The 21100-nt window shown below is 39.8% G+C and overlaps 1 long non-coding RNA gene across 3 annotated transcripts; it reads left to right on the top strand.

Moving 5' to 3' along the window:
* The first annotated feature begins 230 nt into the window (after positions 1–230).
* Positions 231–17987, top strand: LOC149321089 (uncharacterized). 3 transcript variants are annotated; one of them, XR_016277390.1, is made up of 4 exons: positions 231–1075; positions 11696–11882; positions 15253–15372; positions 17769–17987. It is a non-coding gene; the product is annotated as an uncharacterized LOC149321089 (long non-coding RNA). The 3 variants fall into 3 exon arrangements; XR_016277379.1 differs by lacking the exon at positions 11696–11882; XR_016277389.1 differs by lacking the exon at positions 231–1075 and having other exon boundaries at positions 11555–11882.
* The last annotated feature ends 3113 nt before the right edge of the window (positions 17988–21100 follow it).

The raw sequence follows: 21100 nt of genomic DNA, 5'->3' as shown, positions 1-21100 counted from the left end.
AGTGGTGGGTGCTAGGATCTTGCATTTGAATGTATTTAAATGTGGGAGGGGAGGTGGAAAGCAGAAGAAAAAAGCCTTTCCATTTGAGAAAATTGTATGGGAAAGATGGTTTACAAGGAGCATGTGAAAAAGATCATAGCAGCTGAGCCATAGACTGACAGGTCACTTTGGAAAAGTTGCAGTCTTTCACTGTTCCTTATTTAGTTCAGACCTCTCCATTGACGCCCCCTTGTCGTGGGGGAGAGGCTTGCGTACCCTAATGAAGCTGTGAGCTATGCTGGCGGTAGTATAATAGCCACCGGCAGGGCCTCCCATGCCAGACAGGTCACAACCAAAGGGTCTGACCAAGAGCGCCAAAGGGCAGGATGGGCTCTCTAGCCTTATGGCAACCATCCTAGGAGAAGGAAAACTCTAATCCCAAACCCGGGCAGATGGTGACTATGTGACGAATGTTGCTGTCCTTGAGCAAGCAGGGATCACAAGCATTGAGGCCATGCTATTGAGGATGCAGCTATGCTGGGCAGGACACGTTTCTAGGATGAAAGACCATCGCTTCCCCAAAATAGTATTCTACAGTGAACTCGCCACGGGTCAGCGTAAGAGGGGCACCCCAAAGAAGAGATACAAGGACTCTCTGAAACAACATCTCAGGCTTGGCCAGATAGATCACCAACAGTGGTCCTCCCTGGCCTCTCATCGGGAGGCATGAAGACGCACTATCCATGACGCTGCAGCCTTCTTCGAAAGCTCACGCCGAATGAGCCTCGAAGAGAAACGACAACGCAGAAAGAACTGCAACCTGGAAACATCACCCAAGGAGACTTTCTGTTGTGCTTTCTGCAGCCGGACCTGTTTATCCCGAATTGGCCTTTTTAGTCACCAACGTGCTTGTACAAAGCGCGGGATGAATCTTCCTGAATCTTCATTCGCGAAGCAAAGCCAGAGAGAGAGAGATTTAGTTCAGACATACACACCTGTATACCTACCTCTGCCATTCTGCAATTCCCCAATTAAGGTTTCATGCTGATATAAAGCAGAATAATACAGAACAGAACTATGCTTCTTCAGATTATAGGTGAGGATGCTTTTTTATTATTATTGCCTGACAGTTCACCGCTCAGCCATAAAATCCACTGGGTGACCTTGGGAAGCAGCAATAGCAATAGCAGCTTTATTTGTATACTGCTTCATACTGCCTAAGGAGTCTCTAAGCAGTGGTTTACAACTGTAAGCCAATTACCCCCAACAAGCTGGGTACTCATTTTAGCAACCTCAAAAGGATGCAAGGCTGAATTGAGCCTGAGCCCTGACTGGTATTGAACTCACAACCTTTAGTAGCAGCTTTGTGACTAACTGAAAGAAAGAAATTGGCAGCATGAGCTTTTGTAGACTTCAGTCTACTTCCTCAGATGCATTTGGATTTGTGAGTGAGTGGCTGCAGTACAAGCATTTAACCACTGCACCACCACCAGGGCTCTAATAATATTCTCTCAGCAATTGCAAACGTCTTCTGAACAAATCTTGCCAAGAAAATCCTATGATATGGTTGCTTTAGGATTGCCATAAATCAGAAGCAACTTGAAGGCAGGCAACAAAAAACAAAGACTGGAGTTCCAGCTTCAATCCACCACTCAGGTATCATTTATTATATTGGTGTTCTGCCCTTCTTCAAGGAGCTGGTGTTGAACTACACAGTGCTCCTTATTTTTATCATGGTAATGACCCTCAGATGGCATATAAGGAAGCAGCCTTCCAATGCCATGGTACAGACCTGTTATTGTAGGCAGGAGCAGAACCATGGAAACACAGTTCCTCCGGCCCCAGAAAGATTGAGCCAGATCCCAAGATGCCATGGCCCAAAATACCCAAAGGCAGTGCAATAAGAGCACTCTCTCCCTCTGTCATCACGGCTAATTCAGTCCCAGTCCCAGATCTGAACCCAGAACAAAGTGAGTCTAGATACTATTATTGTTCAAAGGCTCCTAGAATTGCATTAAGACAACTCTTTCAAAGGCAGGGATTTGCTGTCCAGTGGGTTACCAAAGTAAAATAAAATTCAGTGAAACAGCTGCGTTAGTCTGGATCAGTAAGCAAAGGGATCTACTTGTAACCCAACCTCTTTCAGTTGTATTCTAAGGTGCTACAAGAAGATGCCTTTGCGAGGCAAAATAGCTAAAAGAGAGGGAATGCTGCCATCTAGTGGACAAAGTGGGAGGATCAGTATTAACAGACATGAACAACAGCTAGTTTCTTTTGCTTATGCAGATATTTGGTTTTAAAAGATGTGTCCTGTCTTTCTATTAATTTTAAAATCCTCAAGGTGATTTGTTTGTTTGTTTATGCAGTTATTTAGTTTTAAAGGTTTAAAAGGTGTGTCCTGCCTTTCCCTTTATTTTTTTAAAATCCATAAGGTAGTTTGCAATGGAAATAAGTAAATCATAATCGTACAATAAAATCAAATTTCTAAAAAAATATTAAATGAAAATTTTTTAAAAATGACTCAGTAGGACAAAAGAGAACCAGCTAACCATAAAATCGTATACAAAGTCATGACTTAATGTTTGTAGGTGTTATTTCACTAGTACAAGTAGCATAGCACTAGCAGATGCCTCTTTTTAGATCAGAAGTGGACAAGGTTCAGGTATCTAGGGGCCGATTTTGCCACAGCCACTTTGGACTTGTAATGGGACACAGTGACTCCTGAAATACAGTAATTTTGCTAGCTGCCACCCCAAACTGGAAGTGACTGGGTAAGTAAACTCAGCTTAGGCCACTGCTTTCAATAGCTCCGCCAAGGCCTTTAGTTTTGGCTGCTGCAGACACTGGGGTTAATGCTCAGGTAGTGAGGACTGAGGTACAGCTGGCCATCCAGGATCTCCCAAGAGAGAACAGGAGCAATATTTGTGAGGAAGATGAAGAGGCCTAATCTCTACTTGGGTTCTTTCTTTGGGTAACATACTTGCCTACTAAATTCATATCTTATAATGGAATACACAAATAGGTGGCTTGCCCTAGTATGCATCATCTAAGCGGCGAGGCACTATAACTCAAGAGTAACAAGATGAGGAAGTTATTTATTTGATATTTCACCTTTCTTCCAGTGCAGGACTCAAGGCAATTTACAACAAGGATTGAAATAAAATAACAGCTAAAAGTCAGGCTTTACTATCTCAGGAATGAAATGTGTGATTAAAAAACCCAAGTATAGTATATGGCACCTGAAGTGAAATATGCATTCCAAAGATAGTAGTGTAAAAGTCATTTGGCAGAGAAAGTGTGCCATTAAAATACCCATGCACATTTCAACGCAAACAAGCCCACTTATAGTTCTTTCTCAATTCCTGGAAGATGTGGGTGGGAATCTAGAGACTACATACATTCCATTGCCTATGAGTCTTCAAGCTTCCTCTTTCCAAACTAGAGCCTCACTTTCCTTGGAAATCAATCTCCACTAAAAGCAGGAATTGATATGGACATTTTGGATTAGAAAAGATTCCAAGTTAAATGGAAGCACTTCAGGTGTGCCCAGGTGTCCATTATTAGTAGGGAGTTCTGTATAAAAATACTGTTGAGAATTTTCAGGCCCTATTAGAGAATTTGGGACATCGGTTGTTAAACTCTGGGTCACACATAATGTGAGTCATTTGTATCAGTCCATTTTCAACCAGGAACCCTCTTTCCTTGTTTGCAATGTGTTGGTCTAATCATGATGGCTTGGACATTACAATGAGAAAGCATTGCTTTGAAACCCACATGTGAATTATAGATTGATTGATATTTGATGGTACAAAATAAGAAAAAGGAATGACTTGGCATTGGTTATTCAGGTGGGCCTTTAGGACAGATTTATTCCCTTCAACTAGGAACATGCAGAATTGGTCATTCAGTTCTTGTAGGTGCTAACTGAGCTCCATGGAAACCAAAATAAAGTATGTTAGTTATCCCATAATCAAAACCAAGGGCGTATAGTTGGAAGACAAATAACTGTCTTTACAGTGTTGAAGTAGACACTGTGAATTCTACACTTGCCCACATATATTTGCATTTTGAATTCTCCATATCAATGGATGCCATTTCTTTTATTTTCTCCATTTGGCCAGTAGATTGTCAGTTTTTCAGTAAATTTTGAGTGGGATTTTTTTGTCGCCCTAAATTAATTTTAATCAAATTGACGATACTTTACCTGTTCGTCTCAAAGGTGCTACAAGATCCCTTTGCATACTGATTTTCCCTACTAACATGGCTATGCCTTTGAATTTTGACCTGTATTAATACATTTTTAAAAATGTTTTGAAGTATGGGTTCTTAATTCTACAGGCTGTAGAAATGTTTCAAGGTTTTTCTAACAGGTGAACGTATTTTAACTGAAATATTTGGTTTGAACACAACAACAACAAACCTATGCAAACCATACATAATGTTTTCTGAATATTATTCAGACTTTTATTTTAAAGTATTCAGAGAGTGAAAAAGTTCCCACACATGATAATTCTGTGACTTACAATAATATTTCTTTATGTGGCTATTATGGAGTACAATAGTAAGGCACAGAAGACATGTTCACTTTAGTATGCCTGAAACCTATAGTTATATAAGCTTCTGATAAGCTTCTAATAATCCAACACCAAGGTAATTAATACTGTACTTTGAACCTGAAATTTGATTAATACCATATTCATTCCAATTGCCCAGATTGTAATGGATTCATTCATTTTGACTGATTTTTTAAATTTTATTTATTTTTTGAAATTATGTCCCACCTTTCTCCCATGGAAGATGGAAGTTTTGAACATATATTTATATATGGAAATTCTTCACATAGAAAATTCCCCCCTCCACATTGCAGCATTGATTTCCACTTCAAACTGCTTTTTTTGCCTTGAAATTTCTGCATTTGTTATTGCATATATGGAGGTAGGCAGAGTACATCCCTCCAGATGTTGCTGGACTGCAAAGCCCAGCATTCTCCACCACATGCTATATTGGCTAAGGCTACTGGGAGCTGCAGTCCAACAATATCTAGATGGCTGCATTTGGCCCATCCCTGAAATAGATGGTTGAAATGAAAACATTTAAGTCTATTTGGATGTGGAAATCAATTAAGCATATTGTCTTATCAATGTGCATAGGAATGGAGGACCTATACCTACTTTCTCTACTTGGACTTTATCCTGCTTCTTTCCACACTTTCACACAGTTAGCATAGACAGCATGACTTAAAATAAATAAGCCATCTTCTTGCCTGTGACTCTGTTGAGTTGATTGGTCACTTTGAGACCACAAAATAATCCTTTGATTTTGTTGTTTATTGCCTTAAAGTCAACTTTGATCAATGGCAACCCTATGAATGAGAGACCTCCAGATTACCCTATCCTCAGGTATCATAGACTCATGGCCATGGGATCTCTGATTGAATCTGTCTTGTATATGGTCTTCCTCTTTTTCTGTTGTTCTTCACTTTACCAAGCATTATTGTATTTTTCAGTGAAACCTTATTATGATATGGGCCAAAGTAGGGCAATTTCAGTGTAGTCCTTTCACAATACAGATATAGGGGGTAGCTGTGTTGGTCATGTAACAAATCCAAACAAAAATCCATCCGTGATACCTTTATTGGCCAACCAAAATGCACAATATACATGTGTGTTCATAAGGAGCCCTAAGTAACAGGGAGTTCAGGTCCATCCAGAACAACATAAATAAATAATAATAAAATAAAATTTTTATTTTTATACCGCACCTTCCAAAGATCAGGGCGGTTTACAGTAGGATAAAAACACTACAGGTAAACAACATACATTAATATAAAAATACATACAGTGAAATAAAAATAAACTAAAAGCCCCGTTAGCCGATCCTCTTGCTCTTAAAGAGGAAGGGAGGTCTGTTAGGACTTTACTCGGGGAACGCAGACTGAAATAGAAAGGTTTTTAGGTCCTTTCTAAATTGGGCCAGGGAGGTGGCCGAGCGGAGCTCTATGGGCAGCGTGTTCCAAAGGGCCGGGGCGGCGATGGAAAAAGTCCTCCTCATGGTGGAGGTAAGCCTAGCCCCTGGTACCCTAAGTAATTGCTGCCCAGATGTTCTGAGGGTGCGAGACGGAATATACGGGGAGAGGCGGTCCTTCAGGTACCCCGGGCCCAAGCCATTTAGGGCTTTATAGGTAATCACCAACACCTTACACTGTGCCCGGAAGCGAATGGGCAGCCAATGGAGGTCTTTTAACACCGGTGTTATATGGCTGGCCCTGGAAGTACCAGTGACCAGCCTGGCTGCCATGTTCTGCACCATTTGTAGCTGGATCATGGATACCAAATCCATGATCAAGAGAACCACCTCTCCAGGGTAAAATTCTGTGACAACCCATCAAACAAGAATCATCAACTCAAGCAAAAATCACCAAACATTACCTTTTGGAGTGATCCACCAATTATCAAGGGAACCATTGAAGTGTGATCCTTCATTTTGCCATCTTTGATAAGCAATACAGGAGGATGCCATGAGTTATAGTGTTACCTCAAAAGATGGAAGGGACCTGGAGTTCCTGCCAACTGTGTCAGCATCTTCCGACATGTTTGGGGAATTGCTTAGCTGAAAGGACACTTGCAAGAGGTAGGGTAACTTGAGGATCATTTTTACCTGTTTATATCAGTACTAAGTGTGCAAGGACTCCAAATTAATGAATAAAGGTTTTATTATAGAAATGGGCAAAAGACCATACAAACACACAGAAACAATTCAGTCTGAGACATCGTATAAAGCTAACTGAAACAGAGGTATAGAAATGTGTGAGTGAAGGCTGAGGGGTGTAGAAGAAGTGATATATACAACTTCTTCAGAGGAAGAACTATTTTTCTTCAGGCACTTGATCCGATATGGTTGAAGGTAAAAGACAGTGGCAGCAGCTAGCATGATGACAATAACCCAGCTATGGCTAGCAACCCAAGGCCAATATATACACCTATATTGGAGGAAAGGGAAAACCAGAAAGAAAAGAGTTTCAGTATTTTAGAGGAACAACAAACAGCTGATTTAAAAAGCCATCTAGTGAAACAAGCAACATTCTTGGTGGTGGCGGTGTTGTTGTTCCTGTTACTACTATTATTCATCTATATCTGGCCTTTCTCCTAATATTAAGACTCAATGAGTCTTATAGAATATTAAACACAAACAGATTAAAAACATACAAAAATCACTGGAAATATATAAAAAACTATTTTTAAAAGCAATGAAACAATATATAAAATTAAAACTATTTAAAATGGCTGTAAAATAGGATATAAAAAGAAGCAAAATAACACACCTATTCAAAGCATGTTATGGCCCATACCTGAATGCCTGCTAGAATAGGAAAGTTTCTTCTTGATGGCAGCAAGAGAACAAAGAGGGAGACATATTAGCTTCCCCTACAGAGGGATTTCCAAAGTCGGGGAGTAGCTACTGAAATGGCCCTGTCCCTTGGACTCAGCAAATGTGCCTGGGAGAGACAGTCCACCCCACACACTTTGGTCCTCTGGGAAGAATCTGCTACAACCTAAGAAGACCAGACTTTCAGCAGTGACCCAGAGGACCTTCTCATCAGCCGCTCCCAGGCTCTGGAACGACCTGCTGGACGAGATCCGCCATATTACCACCTTGGAAGCCTTCAAAAAGGCTATTAAGATGGATCTCTTCTGGCAGGCCTTTCCAGACTAGGTAAGATCCATTAGATTCATTAGACTTGCCTCCCCCTCTATTGATACCAACACCAAATTGACTGATACCATCAATCCCATCCCCCCTCATCTAGAGGAAGATTCATTTCTTGTGCTAATCTGCCCAAAATTTTAATGTACTCCTATTGGATAGTTTTAATTTTTTTTTATGTTTAATCTTTTCTTATAGGTTGATCACTGTTTTTATCACCAGGGAGAGGGTTGGGGTTTGGGGGTTTTGTAGTTGTATTTTTTAATTGTTTGCTGTTTTATTTATACTGTTGAAATCCACTTTGATTCCTTTGTGAAAAAGTGGAATACAAATAATAATAATAATAATAATAATAATTATTATTATTATTGGGCGGAGGCTGATAGAAGGGCCTCCCCCCAAAATCTTGGAGCTAGACAGATTCATTTAATGATACACAGGTTAAGGTTCATATTTGTACTTAATTTTAGTTATATTAGGTACTGTACCTAATAATATTTACCTTATCAGTAATACCAGGTATTGTATCTAATGCCTAATATTACTCCTACAGGGCACCCACATTCTGTTCCTAGTAGAGTCAAGAGGCAGCAGATTCAAATGACTGAGTAAATTTTTGGAGACATGTGCAGAGATGGGCACATCTGAGAACAAAGACACAGTTTCTATTTTGTCCTGACACTGGTTCTGAAGGGCACTGTATTGCAAACTGAACTTTGAAAAAGAACAGGTTTATCCCCTCTCCCTTCCCATACTTACCATTGCTTCGAAAAGGAGATACTATGGATCTAACATACATAGTTACATTAGATGGGGGTGTTATATCTGCAGATGAGGGAGGATCTGGAAAAGAAAATGAAGTTAGAGATGGTTCCTAAATATTCCGTTCATTAAAATGTTGTACTGAAGTGTATCTTGGGCAGGAGATTTTTCATTGCACAGAAAGCCCTTAGGTTTCCAGGGACTGCACAAGGGGATGCATTTGTCCTGCCTTTAGGGTTCCTCTTAGTGGTAGCTAAGCCACACAGCATTATGGGGGTATGGGGGTGAGAGTGTTTACATAGTCCACACAATAGCATTCGCAAGTGCACGACTTTACTTTCTCCTGCACATAGTAGGGTACATCAAGGGTCCCACTGCAATGGAGAATAAATCTTCCCCCAGGATTAGTAGATATATCTAATTTACTTTGTTTCTACTTCACAGCATAAAACAGAAGGGCTTTTGCTGCATATGGCAGCTGACTCATAAATGTACCATGTCCTGAAGCCTCTTTTAAAGCAACTCTTTCCTTCCTTGGAGCCCAGCACTGACAACAGAGTGCATCCCTCTGCAAGACTGAGTCTCTGCCCAGACTGCCATCATCTTACTCATGGAGTCCTTCCATTCTATCCTGTGAAAAAGTCAGGCAAGCATCAGAGTCAGGAAAAGAAGGATGAATTCTCTTTCTCCAGCTGCAGGGGCAGCCCGTGTGTGTGTGTGTGTCTGTGTGTGTGTGTATCTTCACCCCAGCGTATGTGTGTGAAAGTCAGGTAGAAACCCTGGCTCAGAGCATGATTTGCTGGTTTCCCGCTCTGTTCCAGATATCAACCTATTTACAGATCTCCACTGACTACTACTATTTCTGTTTAACTCACTCTTCATATTAGAGTGCAGAGAGGGGATATGACAGAAGGATTCCTCTCTATAAAAAAACATGTACCCCACCCTATGGCCAAACCTGCTCCAAAGATACTAGGAAAGTTTCCCCTTGCATTGTTAGGTAATCCGAAACCTATGAAAAGTGGCATTTGGGGCTACAAATCACCCTTAGCCAACATAGCTAGTGCTCTTGCTGGCTATGGTGCTCTGGGAACTGTAGTAGTAAAGGGGGATTTTTCCATGTTCAAGATGACCTTGTGAAATAAGGCACACTATTTACTCCATCTAATGGTAACAACTAGATTGCCTAGGCCTAAGCAGAGCTATTAGTATTGTCAAAATGCAAACTAGTCTGCAGTCTAGTCTGCTTGGCTTTTGGACACCGTCGTGGCAATGCATTTATACCTTTTCTCTAGGCATATGGACACACGGTTGATCCTTGATCCTTTGACATGGAAAAATTCAGAGGGTTGCACTTTCTTCTACAGGTCCAAATAGCTGTATCAGTGTAGACAATTTGTACTAATACACAGTTTTTGTCAGGTTTTATCCAGAACCACATTACAGACTCTAGCTGTAAACACTCTCTCTGTAAGGAAAAATGTACCCCTCTCTATAATCTCTATGGCCAAATGTACTCCAAAAGTACATAGTAGGGAACTTTCACCTGGGGAGATTTTTTCAGAACTTACCAAGAACAGTTAGATTTACTTCTACCAAGCATGTTCCAGGATTGTACCATGAAATTCTGTAGAGGCCTTCATTTGTCTTTTTTGCATCCTTCACTATAAATTTTTTGTTGATCAGAGAAACTCCTCTTTCATTTGCAAGATTGTGAAGATTCTCGGGAAGACCAATAGAAATGTCTTCTTCTTCACCGATCTGGAGGTCACATCTGGAGAATGATATCTGTTTTCTTAGATTATACTCAAGAACAGATGACTTACTCTCGCCTTGATATATGCACATATTGTACTTGCGGAGACATTCTTTAGTTTCTGTCAAAGCAAAATGTTAACATGATGAGATAGTGGCATTATTAGTGTTAAGGGCATAATAGAAGCCAGGTGACAACCAGGTGGTCTGCTGTCCATGTCATTTTGCGCACACCTTTCCAGTGCTGAATTATCTGATCTGGCTCCCAGTGAGTTTCTAAGACTAAATATAGAGATAAAAATAGTGCCCTCTATGCATACTGTTGCAGATTATATTTTCAGAGTGAAGTATTTTGAAAACTGTAACAGAAAACAATGTTACCAACTGGAGTTACTTCAGATAATTGAGAATTTCAGGTCAATAAAATATCATATATACTTTAGTTTTAGTCAACCTCATGTATAAATTGAAGTCAGGTTTGGGGGACAAAATTAAAGATTTTATATGACCTGTGGATAGGTTGAGAGTAAAACTTAGTGAGATAGCTGGGTTGAGGAGGAGGCTTGAGGGACAAGCCTATTGTCCTACGTATAAATTGACCCAGGTTTTTTGGGTCAGTTTTTGGGCACAATTTTTTTAAAACTTATAGTTGATTATATATGGTAAGAGACATTTACAATTAATCACCAGGACAGAGTCAAAAAAGGTGTGAGATAGATAACTGTGGAAGCTGTAACTGTGGTCCAAAAATATAGCTTTTCCAAATTCCAGCTTGGTATTTTAAAGGACAAGAAAACCATGTGGTTGTGTATCTTCTTAATAGTTGCTTCATACAATAGTAACTGTTCTGATTTTAAGATGTGTGCAGCGTCATTTTCAGGATGGGGTGCACAAAGCAAGACCACTCCTAGGCAATCAAGACAGTTTTGTCAACACATTCTTTAAACAAGAATTTAAATTTTCTTATATATGCTTTTTATAAGATTGGTGGGGAGGCTTTGTTTTTGTGTTTTCCTATTGAAGAATACCTTTTGAGGTCCAAATACATTCACGCTTATTGACACATCTCTATTTTCATGTATGTTATTGTTATTCTATTTCATTCCTTAAGTTTAGTTTTTTTTTAAAAAAAACCTTAGGGTATTCATTTTGATTCCGTTTGTATATTTCACTTAAATGGATATTGTTTTGGTAAGCCTTTTTAGGTGGCTGTTTTTCAGGATAAGTCATTTTGGGTTCTAGATACCCACAGAAGCTTTTAAAAATTATCCAATGGGTATTTCTTTGCACCTTTTTAGGAGAGCTTTAACCTTTCTTCATTTCTAAACTTTATTTTTGGAAGGGTCTAGAAACCATGCCTTATGAGGAAAGACTTAGGGAGCTGGGTATTTTTAACCTGGAGAAGAGAAAGTTAAGAGGTGATGTGATAGCCCTGTTTAAGTATTCAAAGTAGTGCCACTGTAAGGATGGAGCAAGCTTGTTTTTTGCTTTCCAGAGACTAGAACAGGGAACATTGGATGCAAGCTACAGGAACAGAGGTTGCACCTAAACATTAGGAGAAACATCCTGACAGAAAGGGCTGTTTGACAGTGGAACCCACTTCCTTGGAGTCTGGTGGAGTCTCCTTCTTTGGAAGCCTTCAAACATAGGCTGGATGGCCATCTGTCGGGGATGCTTTGATTGTGAGTTCCTGCATGGCAGAGAGTTGGACTGAATGGCCCTTGCGGTCTCTTCCAACTATACAGTTATATGAAGATCAATATTAGAAAGTTTATTCCACTCTGAGATATCATGCACTGATATCAGAGTACTTGAACCAGCTGTTGTCTGTAAAGCAGCAGTGATCATTTCTGCAAAATATTGAATTTGCATGTTGTGCTTCTGACAGACATAAACGTAGTTGCTTTAAAGGAACCAATTTAGGCTGCTTTCACAACAGGAAGATGCAACTGATTGTTCTTTATTATGATCATCAATCTTTTTGATATTGTTAATCATTCAATGCGCTTCACTTTTTGAAATAAGGTTAGATTTTGATGGGGCTGTTTTAAGGCTCAAACGTTTGTCTTTTGGGGACAACTGCTTTAAACAAGTGCATTTTGATTTTACAGATTCATTGTTAGATTTTCTTAGAAATGTAGAGTGTAATTATTGTAGTTTGGAATACCATTGTTTGGAAATGCACCATTTATACGACCACTTAGCACTAAAGAACATGTTTTCATACTAAATTGTGGCTACACTAGTTACAATCTCACAGGTTAGAAAAGCAGAGAAATGTGTGTGTGTGTGGGGGGGGGGGATTAAAACCATGTAATTCCCCACTTCAGTGCTACAGTGACTAAAGAACATGTACACTATAGCCTTGTTCAGTTATGACTTCCATGAATAGGGCTAATGGGGGCATGGAGAACAACTAGCAATTAGAGTTGGCAAAACTGGGGGAGATGGACCCTGAATATGACTCATTTGTACAAAGGCACCTTTCTATGGTCCTATTGCCCTGAATGTTGGACAGACACTTTACATCTTGACAAGCAGGACTTTCTGGCTCTTGCTGGGAACTATTTTATTATTATTATTATTATTATTATTATTATTCTGCATCAGAATAACTATTCATCAGATACATACCCTTGGCCCTTGTAGTTAATGACTGCTGTTGTTTTTGTCATTATTGTATAGACTGCATGTGTTTTATTGTAAAAACTCAATAAAAATTGATTAGGAATAAAAGGCCAGTTTTGCAGTGCTGTGGTCCTATGGGTGTTTATAGCAAATCAGTCAATGAGCTTTATTCTGAGCAGTTATCCATATGAATTTCTGGAAGTATTACAGTGTAAGATTAAACAGGTGTTGTTAAGAAGCATCTCAGGACTGAGGAATTAACAAATCATACTTGTTAAATATGATCAACAAAATTAAAGTACAAGACAGAAATAAACACTGGAAAATAATTTTATACATGGTCTCACTGGCAAGGATCCTCATAGCACAAAGATGGAAATCTCCAGAAATTACAACTATCGAAGAATGGATGATTAAAATGTGTGAAGGCATTGAAATGGACAAACTAACAAGATCGATAGAAAGGCACTTATTCAGATGGGAAAGAATGGGATTTATTCATTTTTTACTTTTTGTAAGGAAAAGTGGAGTTGACAAGGATAAGCAAAGGCAAGAACTTACATGAACAACAAATCAACTTTCTAGATAATTATAAACAAAACTGTAGGGGAATTCACATTTCCAAAGGCTTCAGCCCTTGGTAAGGAAACAAAAATATCAAAACGATCAAAGCCAAGCCTGTGGGTCTTGCTTGTAAATCAGCAGAGCAGCAGAAATGGTCTTTTGCCTTAAGATGCTTCTATAAGAACTGAGGCTGACACAAATAGCTTGTCGTTTAAAAAACAAAACTTTACTAATGGCTTAAATCTACATATACATGGAAGCTACATCCTTAACCTATCTAGTGAATAGTTCAGGTAAAAGAATAAATTTGTATCTCACCATCTTTCTGAGGAAAGATGAGAGAACATGGTGATGGAGAGACTGAAGGGAAAGCAGGAGAGATCAATTGAGTGAGAGAACTTCCTAAGGAAGTTACTTAGATCCCATGATCTGTTTACCAACTTACAAAGGTATTTATTGCCCCTGTATTTTAGCAGGACCAAATGGCATGCAAATAGAGATAGAAGACAGTCGAGATGCATGCAGGAAAATCCTATCTATCTGAGGAGGGGGAGAGAGAATGCAATGGTTTTCCAACAAAAAACACATATTAAGACAGAGAAACAAAGATATTACAGTTGGCCCTTCTTATATAAGGATTTTTTATACACGGATTCAAGTATCTATGGTTTGAAAATGTTCCAATGTTACCTTAAATGACAATATATATATATATATATATGTGTGTGTGTGTGTGTGTGTGTGTGTATCATATACAGTTTCAGGTTTGAAGGCATCCTTCCCAGCGGAATAACTTAACTGGCAATCTATCGATATATTTATATATTATATATTGTTTTAAGTTTGAAGGCATCCTTCCCAGCAGAATAACTTAACTGGCAATCTATCGATATATTTATATATTATATATTGTTTTAAGTTTGAAGGCATCCTTCCCAGCAGAATAACTTAACTGGCAATCTATCTATCTATTTATATACTATATAAAGTTTTAAGTTTTAAGGTATGCTTCCCAGCGGAATAACATAACTAGCAATCAATCAATATGTATGTATGTATGTACGTACATACATAAATACATACATATTGATTGATTGCTAGTTAAGTTATATAGTTAAGTGTGTGTGTGTGTGTGTACACACTGGCAAGCGGAAAAGATGGCCGACCATCTTGGACTAGCGAGTGAAGGGTTTGGCTCAGTAGCCAGGGCCAGGCTTTGGGCATGGGGCGTTGGCAGGGGCAAGGAAGCTGGTGCCAGTCGGTTAAAAACTCAATGATATTCAGCAAAAGGGCTCAAAAAAAGAAAAGGAAAAAAGGGTCTGATTCCTGAGCCAGAAGGCTGGAGCGGGACAAGGCCAGGGACCCAGTCCACCCCACTTTCCCCAGCGCCATCCCTCCTTCCCCCTCCGTTGGTTTCATCTCCTGCATTCCGGGGGGGTCTTTACCTCGGCATGGTCGCGGGACGGAATTGCCGGACAGCAGGAGAAGGATCGCCCCAAGCAAGCAGAGCCCCTTCCTCTCCATGGCTCTCCTTCTCTCTCCAGCCCGATGGCGAATGAAGAGAAAGAAATGGCTGGGGATGGCATGTGGGAGGAACACTCCTCTACATCGTTGCTCTTGGCGTGTTCTTACCGCCCCCAAGTGATTTCTGTTCTATGGTGACTCAGAGGTTTATATTCATATGTATGTGTACCTGTCATTTCTTCAGAGAGGATTTTTTTAGATTGTAAGCCTGAGGGCAGGGAACCGTCCAATTAAAAGATTGTATGTAGAGCGCTGTGTAAATTTACAGTGCTTTATAAATAAAGGTTAATAATAATAATAATAATAATAATAATAATAAATGTCTTTGCTTTTCAGATGACACCAAATTCAGAGGAGTAGCTAATACCCCAGAGGACAGGACCAAAATTCAAAACGACATGAATAGATTAGAAAGTTGGGCCGAAGCTAACAAAATGAATTTCAACACGGAGAAATGTAAGGTCCTTCACTTAGGGTGGAAAAATGAAAAGCACAGATATTGGCTGGGGGACACCTGGCTGAATGAAACCATGTGGGAAAGGGATCTGGGAGTCCAAGTAGACCACAAGTTGAACATGAGTCAACAGTGCAATGCGGCAGCTAAAAAGGCCAATGCGATTCTAGGCTGCATCAATAGAATCTAGATCAAGGAAAGTAATAGTGCCACTGTATTCTGCTCTGGTCAGGCCCCACCTGGAATATTGTGTCCAGTTCTGGGCACCACAGTTCAAAAAGGACATTGAGAAACTGGAGCGTGTCCAAAGGAGGGCAACTAAAATGGTGAAAGGTCTTGAAACCATGCCCTACGAGGAACGACTAAGGGAGCTGGGTGTATTTAGCCTGGAGAAGAGAAGGTTAAGAGGTGATATGATAGCCCTGTTTAAATATTTGAAGGGATGTCATATTGAGGAGGGAGCAAGCTTGTTTTCTGCTGCTCCAGAGAACAGAACCCGGAACAATGGATGCAAGCTCCAGGAAAAGAGATTCCACCTCAACATTAGGAAGAACTTCCTGGCAGTAAGGGCTGCTAGAGAGTGGAACCCACTCCCTCGAAGTGTAGTGGAGTCTCCTTCCCTGGAGGTCTTCAAACAGAGGCTGGATGGCCATCTGTCGGGGATGCTTTCATTGTGATTTCCTGCATGGCAGAATGGGGTTGGACTGGATGGCCCTTGCGGTCTCTTCCAACTCTACAATTCTATGATTCTATGTTCTATGAAAAAGCATTACAGTTGAAGAAGAACTTGTAGGAATGCAGGGTGCAAGTGTAGCATCCATTGCTAATAATAATAACAATAATAAATACTTTTTACCTCAGAACACATGTGTGCAACCAAATAGCAGCACCGTCGTGCAAGTTTTTAAAAAGCAAAAGCCTGCTTATCAGAGAACATCAAAAGGAGGGCCAAAGATTGTTGCTATTAATACAGGAGAGCCAGATCTTACAAAAAATAAATGGAAAGGAGACAGAGAGCTGAGGTTTTTTATTGTGTTGTTTGCTAGTGTTAAATATGGGATGCAGGCAGTTGACCTTTTCTCAACGAAATGGGCACCACATCCCAATAAAATTAATTCAAAAATACAAACATGGCATACTTTAGTTATGACTAGTTTAAGAACTTTACATTACATTGAGTTCACTGTAAATACATCCAGGGTGTAATTTAGTCCATGGAAAGAGGACACCACCAGATTGCTGCATTTTCAAAAGCTTGCCAAGTGGCAGATTGTAATATTTGAATCAGGAGAGCTCAGAGCATGGAAGGTTTGGATCAGTATTAGGCAAGACCTTAGAAAAGTTTATTTTCGTATTGAAACTCCCAGTATCCTCCAGCCAACACAACCACTAACCCTGCCACTAATCATGCACCGATTTTGCAATTTTTAGTTCAAGGCTGCATCTGCCCTGCAGAAATAAAGCAGTTTGACACCACTTTGGCATGGAAACAATAAGATTGAAAAGTCAAAAAAGGCCAAAAGCAACATAAGTAATCTTTTATTTCTGTTGAAAAGAAACAATGTACAGTACATAGCAAAAGTATTCAAAACTAGTACAGCCAAAAGAGAAAAACATGAACGAAGGCAAGCAAAGTAATACAAAATAGCAAATATATCAAACAATGTCAACTACACTGAAGCAGTGTAAGACAAAATGTAATGCAAAGGGGGAAAGGGTAAGAGAGAGTAAGTCACAAAAGAAAGCTAGTCTTATAAAGGCTCAGTAGCTGATTTAAGATTATGTAACAATAACAACAACAACAACATAATACAACTGAAGGCCATTTCTATCTCAGCAGCTCACCATTAACTCAATAATGACCAAACTTCTAGATTTTGCCCATATTCCAACATTTAACTGTCATGGCTCAATGCTATGGAATCCTGGGATTTGTAGTTTGTTGTGGCACCAGAGCTCTCTGATAGAGAAGGCTAAATATCTCACAGAACTTCGAATGCCAGAATTCCATAGCGCTGAGCCATGGAAGTTAAAGCAGCGTCAAACTGCATCATTTCTGCAGTGCAGATTAGACCCTAAAAAACCTTTTCAAGCCTCTGAGCTAATGTAGACACTAAATAAGGAAATACTGTTTGTTTGTTTTTAAAGTTGATAATCAACTGGTGAAATCTATCCTGTATTTTTACTATGAATTAAAGTGTGGATAGGTTTGCATTAAATCCTGGGGTGGATTCACTGCCCAAATGAAACAGAAAGCCTTTAGCTGTCACTGAAGACCCCCAGTGAGTTGCAAGTTACAGGAAAATTAAACCAATCACAGTTAGAATAACATTCTGTAACCAGTTTTCTCTCTTCTCCCCTGTTTTCTGACCGTATTTCTTTTATCTCTTTTGCCCAGGTTGCTAAGCCATGCTGGGACATCCTCAAGGAAGCTGTTCATTGCATTTGATAGCATTTAATGCTTTCTTCAAGGATAATCTCATAATGAACAGAGTGGAAGGAGCCCAATCCATCTTCCTCAACTGTTCATCTGGGACTATAATGAAGTCTGGAGTTTCCATACCTTGCTTCTCCCTGGATCACAGCCATCATTGGCAGATGGACCCAGAACCCAAAAAACAGCCTGAAAGTTAATAAATAGCACACATCTGATGGACAGTTAGAAATCAGTTCTCAGCAGATATCCTTGGATGTATGGAATTATTTTTGTGGTTAATCTACAGAATTTACAGAATGATTTATCTGAAGAAGCAACATATTATTGTTTTGATTTACAGGTATGTATGTATAGATGATTTTAATTTTTTGTCTATATGTTATATTCTATATTACAGCCTCCTCCTATTCATATTTTCTTTGAGAATGATGAATTCCCGATGGGGCTTACTTCCCAGTCAGTACATGGTTAAAAGTGTGCCATGCTTGACAGACAGTGTGGTGGAGTGGTTTGAGCATTGGACTAGGACTCTGGAGAACAGGGTTCAAATCCCAGCTCAGTCATGTAAAGCCCATTGGGTGACCTTGGGCAAGTCATGCTCTCTCAGCCTCAGAGGATGGCAAGGGCAAAACCCCTCTGAAGAAACTTGCCAAGAACACCCAGTGATAGGTTCGCCTTAGGGGCACCAAACCTAACTGAACTAACCCTAACTAAAAGCCTATTATTTCAGTGCACATCCTGGTTTCCTGTATATTTACACACATCTGTAGCAAATCCCAACACGTTCAGATCTTGTTGTTAATAATAATAATAATAATAATAATATCACCACCACCACCATCACCATCATCTCCTCCTCCTTCTCCTCCTCCTCCTCCTCCTCCTCCTCACCTTTTTCAGTTTGGGACTCATGGTGACTTATAACAGTTAAAAAAATACTTTAAAATAATACATTAAAATTCACAGCATCCAAAAACTTCAGAAATAATGCAATTATTTCTTTTTTTATTTATTAGAGTACTTATACCCCGCCCTTCAGCCCTAAAGGCTATCAGAGCACCTTACAATTATTATTTTTAATTAGACGGTTTAAACACTGTTTTAACTGCCCAGGCTCAATGCTCTGGAATCCTGGGATTTGTAGTTTGGTGTGGCACCAGAGCTCTGTGACAGAGAAGGCTAGAGATCCCAGAATTCCACAGTATTGAGCCATGGCAATTCAAGCGGTTTAACTAGAAAATTATTAATACCAAATGGAGAAATGTAGTTTGTATGGTTCTCTCAAGAAGTTACTTGATTTGTTGTTGTCTTTGGCTTTTATTATGTATGACGTGGGTCTTTGTGTTGTTATTGTTTTTAATCAATAAAATTATACTAAAAATTAAATTAAATAAAAAACGTTTTGTAATTGGATTTCGATGCTCTTTTACCTTTCCATGGGGTGCACCTACTTCCTCTTAAAGTATATTTAAAGGCTGGTGGTGATGGTCGCATCCCAGTTTCATCATTGAAATCATGTTTCTAAATGGCTGAAAATCTATAGGCTCCAAACATCTGCAGCAGAGAGCCTCATTTCTCCCCTCTACTTATTTTATTTTAATTGAAATTTTTATTCTTTCATATATCTTGACCGAAAAGACAATTGTTACAAATGTTCACACTAATGAGCATGTACAATAAACACAGCGTTTTCTTTTTGTTTCCTTTTGTCTTCTTTATGTTTCTTCCTTTCTTCTTGACTCCTGTTAACTTCCTTATTACACTACTCTGGGTCCGTCTGATTTCAAGTGATGTTGAAATCAGGGTCCGCCTGATTTCAAGTGATGTTGAAATCCTCCTGTGGTGTTTGTGCCTTCAAGGCTTTTCTATTAACAGTGACAACGCGAAAGGGAAGAGCTTATCAGGGTTTTCTTGGGGAAATTTCTTGCTAACGGTTGGCCATTGCCTTCCCTTGAGGCTGAGAGAGTGTGACTTGCTCACTGGGTTTCCTTGACTGAGCAGGGATTCAAACCCTGGCCTCCCTGCTACTTTGGCAAACGAGAGACTGAACGTGGATAGTATCTCTTAATGCAAGTGGTTTGGGCACAGGTTATGAGTGGAGAAGGATGTCGGGTTTGTATTGTAAAGGGAGCAACCTTCATCACTGGGTTTTGAAACTGAATGGAGTGGCCGAAATCATGGATAGATTTTCAATATTGCTTACGGGTCTTAGATCTTATAGAGTCATTTGTAAATGGCTGGAAACCTCCGATTGATTATTTTTTGGTGAAGGAAAGAAAACGATTTGGTCGTTGTGGGTTTTGGGAATTCAGTTCAATTAAACTGTTGTAATCCGTTTTGATTCCTCTGCCAAAAGCAGAATATAAATATATTATTATTATTATATTATTATTAAATCGAGTGGATTATTGGAAGAAACAGGCTACAGGGAGAGGCACTGCATCTGTATGCATTATTATTATGATTATCATTATCATAACCACCGGAAAGAAAGTCGGAAGCCGCTTTTCTTAACTTTATTAGTCGTTACTATCTATAGCAGTCGTTTCGATCTACGTTGGTTTTCTTTCCTTGTTTTATATTTTATCTATGACTTTTAGAATATACTGAAAACGTCAATAAAAATTGTTTGAAAGAGCCAGTGCCATCGACCTGTCAGACACGTGTCTTTCAAAGGTGTTGCAGAACACGGTACAAGACTTCGGGATCTAACCCTCAGGGATTAAGGGCTGCATCCACATTGGAGAAATAACCCGGTTTGGCATCACTTTAACTCTTTTTTTTTTTTTGGCTCAAGGCTATGGAATTCTGGGAGTTTGTTGTGGGCCGTCCAAAACACACTGCTAGGGAATCCTGGGAACTGTAGTTTGTTGTGGCACCAGAGCTGCCTAAGAGAGAAAAGGCTCGGTGTATCCCAAAACTCCACTTCCCAGGATTGCCTAGCATTGAGTCAGGGCAGTGAAAGCGGTCTCAAAGTGGACTATTCCTGTAGTGTGTTTTGAGATCCAGTTAGAGAAGGGGAATTCCGGCTGGCGGAGTGGGCTGACTAGGGCTCCTTCGAGGGGGCTACGGTTGGAAACCCCCTCGAGCATGGAAGCTGATCTAGGGCGAGTCACACTATCTATATATATCTAGATCTATCTATCTTTAGCCCTCACACCAGCATTTTCTGAAGATACCCGCTGGCGAGGAACAAGGGCCCCAGAGCCCGAAAAACCCACCAAAGGCCATGACAGCCTTGGGCTTCCCCTCGCTTGATACTTATTCCTTCGATAAGGGAGTGTTTCGCAAAA

The sequence above is a fragment of the Sceloporus occidentalis genome, unplaced genomic scaffold (assembly GCF_023333645.1).
Source record: "Sceloporus occidentalis isolate IW3139 unplaced genomic scaffold, rSceOcc1.0.p SCAF_1, whole genome shotgun sequence".
NCBI classification, from domain to species: Eukaryota; Metazoa; Chordata; class Lepidosauria; order Squamata; family Phrynosomatidae; genus Sceloporus; species Sceloporus occidentalis.
The sequence above is the reverse complement of the archived record's forward strand: the minus strand, read 5'-3'. Positions and strand labels throughout refer to the sequence as shown.